Source organism: Mus pahari, chromosome 8, assembly GCF_900095145.1.
Source record: "Mus pahari chromosome 8, PAHARI_EIJ_v1.1, whole genome shotgun sequence".
NCBI classification, from domain to species: Eukaryota; Metazoa; Chordata; class Mammalia; order Rodentia; family Muridae; genus Mus; species Mus pahari.
In genome coordinates this window covers 31,891,448-31,897,584 of record NC_034597.1, presented here as the reverse complement: position 1 = coordinate 31,897,584, position 6,137 = coordinate 31,891,448, and the positions used below count along the sequence as shown (strand labels likewise).

General features: G+C 50.6%; 1 protein-coding gene across 1 annotated transcript in view; it reads left to right on the top strand.

Moving 5' to 3' along the window:
• The first annotated feature begins 4,449 nt into the window (after positions 1-4,449).
• Positions 4,450-6,137, top strand: part of Tspan14 (tetraspanin 14) — a 60,542-nt gene continuing 58,854 nt past the window's right edge. Inside the window, exon 1 of the mRNA XM_021203200.2 lies at positions 4,450-4,614. The gene's annotated coding sequence lies outside the window, so the exon portion shown is untranslated. The remainder of the gene's footprint in view (positions 4,615-6,137) is intronic.

The window sequence follows — 6,137 nt, the reverse complement described above, 5'->3', positions numbered from 1 at the left end:
TTGCTTCCCCTGGCTTGCTCAGCCTGCTCTCTTAAAGAACCCAAGACTACCAGCCCAGGGATGGTCCTACCTACAAGGGGCCTCTCCCCCTGGATCACTAATTGAGAAAATGCCCCACAGCTGGACCTCATGGGGGCATTTCCCCAACTAAAGCTCCTTTCTCTGTGATAACTCCAGCTGTGTCAAGTTGACAGAAAACTAGCCAGTACACCCACTGCAGTACTTTCCTTCACAACTGTGTGTTTGCATTTAGTGTTGCTCCATGTGAGCCACTCTTCCTACTGGTCTTAGAGAACTTCTGAAAGCACAAATGTGATAGTCTCATTGTTTTGTCTAAAACTTTCCAGTCAGTGCCCAGAACCTGAAGGTATCTGGTAGACCAGACTCTGTCAGGAATTATGTGATTTCTGTTCACATCACTCCTTTTCATTGGCATAGTCCCTGTGCCAGGGAACATTGGCTTGGGCATAGGATAAGGCCTTGTTCAAATAGTATATCCCACCTCCTTCACAGTGATTGGTTCATGTGACACTAGGCAAGTGACCAGAGCTGTACCTCTCTTGAATTTGGTTATATTAGCCCAAGATCAATTGCTTTGAATTTCCAAAAATAATTCTGATTTCAAACTCTTGCAACGCTGTCAGTGACCTGAATGTGACATCACTTTCCCCTGTATTTGTCTAGAGTTGTTTAAGTGGTGTCCTCTGGTGTGCCACCAAAAAGTCCTCAGGTTCAGTTGGGCAATGGTGGTACATGCCTTTAATCCCAGCACACTGGATACAGAGGGAGGTGGATGTCTGAGTTCAAGGCCAGCCTGGTCTACTGAGTGAGTTTCAGGACAGCCAAGACTTCACAGAGAAACCCTGTCTTAAAAAACAAACAAACAGACAGACAGACAAACAAACCTCCTATATGGTGGCTAGGGCTAGCAAGAAAGCATCAGCTCTGACCACTGAGGCCTGATGAGGGAGGGAATGTGTGTCATGGTGACTTTGTAGACATCCCACCCCCTTCCTGTCTTTCAGCACTGTGGCCAACTGCTTCAGAAGGGAAATGTCTGGAGAGGCTGTTCAGTCTCCAGCTTTGGTTCACAGGGTTAGCTCTTCTCTCTTCTCCCATCTTGTCTGCAGTCATGACCTTCTCCACAACCAGGAAATCATCAGGTGAATATAATCACGTCCCTCACTGGAAACAGCTTCGTAGCCTTATACCCTCTTCTTCACAGTGATAGATATAACTTCGTTAGACCTGTAGCTAATGAAGGTCTTGTGATCAACCACCCTGATTTGTGCCTGCATCCCAACTTCGTTCATCTGCTCATCAAATCATTACTCCTTCCTCCCCCGGTCATTCTCATCACTATACAAATCTCCCGTAGTTTTCTCTGTAGTCTAAATCCTCCTTCCCCAACTGGCTAGCACAAATTAAAGTTAGAAATAGTGGGCTGTAGGTATCATTAATCCTAGCACTATGAGGGCAGAGCCAGGTGGATCTCTGTGGAGTTTGAGGCCAGCCTGATCTACATGGAAGTTCCAGGCCAGCCAGGGCTCCAGAGAGACCTTTTCTCAAAATAGATGAATAAGTAAAATTTTAAAATGGAAAGTAGATAAATGTGAACAAGATAATTTTCTTCCTTTCATCTACACAGTAAATAGGAAGATAGCTCAGAATAGGTGATTCTCCAGACATTGGGAACCTAGTTATCCTAATTTGGTTTGTCAACATCCTCAACACATGACTTCTGCTACAGACACCCATGGTTACTGGAAGGAATGTTGACCAAGGAAAGCACATTGCTTCCCTTTAAAGTTTAGAATCTGCACATGGCTTCCTTCCACTCCTATTGGCTGGAACTGAGTCACATGGTCATACGTAGCAGAATCTTTTGCGTCTATTTTGGGAAGCCATGTATGTGGCCAGATAGAATTAGAAATTATGCTAGGAAAAGCAAAATGAGATATGACTATTAGGGCTGCCTAGCCATCTCCACCACTCATGACCACTCACGGTTCTCTGTTCCCTATTGGGTTATTTATGTGCAGTAGCTTCCAACCCACTATACCCAGAGCACTGCCCTTAGCATATTCACCAATGGTTCGTGCCGCTAAAAGCACATATCTGTCCTTATCCTATCTGAGCCTTGAGTAGCAGCTAACAGCTAAGTCCTTTCTGGATACAGCTTTTTGTGTCTTGGGCACAGGCATCTAGGATCCTTTCTTCTCTGGCCTCCCAGCCTGTCTCTCAGTAGTTTTTTTCTTGCCTTCTATTCCCTCTCATTCCCTGGGTACCCATGGGACCTTCTCTTCTGCATCTACCTTTCGTCATCTAGAGGGAGGAAAGCTCCTATGGTTTGTACTACCCCATGATCTCCCAAAATACATCTTCAGCCCACACCCTTCTTCTGTGCTTTTAGTAACCAGACAACAACCCTGGGTGTCTATCAGGCACTGCTAAGTCAATATGGCCAAAACAAGGTTGTTGGTGGTTATCCTGAAAGTGCTCTTCCTCCAGGCCAGCTTATGCAATAAATGAGGCACTGTTTGCCCATTCACAGAAAGACACTTAAAAGCTATCCCTCTTGTTTCTACATTTCCTCCTCCTGCACTGGGTCTTTTTGGTCTTAGGTCCAAAACAGTATCTCTCAGCTATTCATCTTAATGCACCCGCCACTTCAGTTCAAACTTCCTCCATACTTGGCTTGGATTAGGGCAAAAGTTTAATTGGCTCGCTGCTTTTAATTTTTGTCTGACAACTACTACATTTACTCTTCTCACAGCGGCAAATCAGAATGCTAGTCCTTTCCATAAACCCTTCAACGGCTTAACTAAACAACAACAACAAAACAAAAAAACAAAAAACAACAAAAAAATACTCAGTCCTTTGAGACAGTTTGTAGGCTTGTTCTGTCCTGGTCTTGGTCTCCACTCCATCCCCAGTCGCCTGACAACAGGGTCTGTTTCCTTTCAGCTCCTCGATGCCTCAGTGTCCCCTTATCAATTGGCACCTCTGCTCTCCACTTTCTGGACCAACTGCCACCCCTTCGTCCTCATCTAACTCTTCACTTCTTTGCTTTCAGTTTCAACATCAATCTCTCACCTTTCCCAACTACATCCTCATTTTATCCCAGGCCTTTTGTCTTGTCTCAGCATTGATTTCATCTCGAAATGATTTGTCTTTTCTACTAAAAAGTAAGAGAGGTTTCAGCTGCTGCACTCCCCAGGATAATGCAAGACCTGGTGCTCACACATCAGACACCCAATCATTCATTTTGGTTAGTTAGAGGTGACAATATGGACATGTTTCCTTGCCAGAGAGGTCTTTGAGCTATCTGGGGTATTTTAGAAACAGGCTACAACCCCATTGGTAAATAACCACAACTAGCAGCAGAAAGGTACACTCTAGTTCCAGATTTTCTTTTTCTCTTTACAATGAACCTAACCTGTTGGCTGCGTGTGTTAAAACACAGCCCCAGTCTTATGCCACTTCTGTGTAGCCCAGGAGGAGCAGATCTGTCCCTCAGCTCCCTCAAATCTACACGAGTTTTCCAAGCAGGACAAGGTTGTGATTTGCTCTATAGACAAGCAGATCTAGGCTGGGACGAGATCGGCCTTTTTTTTTTTAATCACAGCAGTGTGGACACCACTGTAAATCTATCTGCCTGTCCTGTGACCTTCCACTTCCAAGAATCAGCCCAGCCTTCTCCTCAGCATAAAGGTGATGAGCAAATCTCAGCAGGCCACCCAAAGGAAGCTTGGTATTTTTAGCACCGAGACTGGAAGGAGCGAGTCTTTATGGCTCAGCTGTAAAGAAATCTCAACCACCCGTTTCTAGAAAACTACCCACACTACTGGCTCCCAAGCCTGGGCAGGAATGCCTTCCATCTTAAAACCAGTCATTTCACCAATCTTCTTCCACCTCTCAGCCACCTCGAGCATCCCTTGAGACAGGCATCTTGTAACTCGCATTTCTCCCTGGCTCGGCTCCCGCCTGGTCAAGAGCCAATACCAGAGGGGCATAACTTGGCCAAGCGCTCAACACAGCGACCACAAGCGATTGACTTCGCCAGCGTCTGGGAGCCACAGAGAGGGCGGAACCGGGTAAATCCCGCTTGGGGCACCGCCCAGAGCCGGACAAAGGGGCGGGTCAGCATTCCGCCTCACTACCTATGGAAGACCACTTGTAGGACGGGGTGCACGGTGGGGGGTGGAGCACGGCCACCCGGGGGCGGAACATAGGCGGGGCGTAGAGAAGGCGTGGTGATCAATGTGGGAGGGGCAATCGGCGGTGGGTTGTGGGCTGATAGCACGGGCGGGGGAGGAGGGCGGAGCGAGCGTTGAGAGCCAAGGCTGGGGGTGTGGGGAGGAGCGAAAGATGGGGCGGTTCCTGCATGGGGAGGAGCAAAGAGCGGGGGCGGGGCCTGGGTGCGCCGGACGCACTGGGCGGCTGAGCGGTGCGAGGAAGCGGCGCCTCTTTTTTCGCCGCGGCCCCGCCCCTCCGCGCCCCGCCCCCGCCGCTCGGACGGCTCGAGTCGCGCCCTCCCGCTCGGCGCTGCTGAACTTGCTCTAACTTCCTCGGCCGACCGGGCCGAGCTGCCGCCGCTGCTGCCGCGCCCCGGTAAGTAGAACGCGTGGCCTCGTTGAAGCGTCGGGCCTGTCCTTATTGTCTCGGGCCGTCCCTCGTGAGCGTCCTCTCGGGACAGCGGCTGCTCCCCGCGTTCCTGCTCGGCCCCTGGACTCCCTTGGCTGGCGGGGGCGGCCCCGCGGGTGGCGCGGGCTTTGTCTGCTGAGACCGCCCGCGAGCTCTGGAGGCCGCGGCCGGGACCCCGCTGAGCCGAACTGGGGCGCTGTATCGAGTGGGAGGCGCGGCGGGCTCCCCGGAAGGTGTGTCTGCTCCCCGCTGTTGCCTGGGCTCTGTCCGTCCTCACCTGCGAACCCAGCGGAAGGCTCTTTATTCAGCTCCGGTCCCGGATGAGGGGACGGTCGCCCAGCCCCCACCCACCCTGGGTGTGCACGCAGTCGCGGGGTCCCACGCTGTCCGGCTGGAGTTTAAGGAGGTGGCGACCCTGGCTTCTCGGTGCTGGTCGCTAAAGGCTGTGTTTGGAGGCAGAGCCCGACCCCTGACCTAGCCCGAGCTTTGGCCAAGTTGTGATTCTGGCTCAGCCTAGGTTGGAGCTTCCTCCCGGGCGTGCAGTGCGGAGGGGTGGGCAGAGTGCACATTTGGGGACTTCGGCCCCTGAACCACCGAAACTCCTGTCTGGAAGACTGCAACTTGGTCGCCAGTGAGAGGCAGTCAGAATCCTTAGAACTCAGTGGCTTTAGCCAGTGCTTGCCCGGAGCTGGCTGCAGAGCCACGGTGACTGTATCAGGACGCTGGTGTTCTGGGACATCGAGATGTGTTGGGCAACGAGCGTGTGCAGGACGCTGGGCTGGAGCCTGTAGCAGGTGTGATCTCAGCTCTCTAGGTGGTCACCCCTAAGGACTGACTGGTGGATTTAGGTCAGTTGCCTGCCAAATCCTAGACAGTTTCCACACAGCCCCTTGGCTTCAGAGTAGAACTTGGTGCCTGCTGAGTGCTTCCTTATTTATGCAAGGAAATCTGGGGCCCCACATTCTAACAGCTTAGAGGTTTCTGGAGACACCCTTTCTCTCAAAACTCCTCCTGGACCCTAGAACCCTTAGAATGAAGCCCAGACTTCTGCTTTCTGTCTAGACAGTTTGCTAGGGGAAGTTTCCTTTTTTTTTTTTTTTTTTTTTTTTTGGTGTCAGGGTCTTGTGTAACCTAGGGTTGTTTTGAATTCATGATCCTTCTGCCTCAGTTTCTTGAGGTTGAAACCCATGTCACTAGATGTATTTTACCCTTATTTTGTGTTTGTTGTACACCTTTAGTTGGTGATTGGCTTGATAGTGTCCCTTTCTGCGTTTCTGGGTCTCCTTCTTGGATCACCGAATGTGTTTCAGAGACTGGGGTGCTCTGTGCTACAGCAGACACTCTCTGGGCTCACATCTGAAAGCCTTGTGTGGTGGGACTGCAGTAGGTGCTCAGTGGTCATCATTGAAATGCACTTGATCTAGGCTTAGTTGCTTCATTTAGTCAAACAGTCTTAGCCACTGCTCCTCCAGAGGTTTGTGACTGTCCCC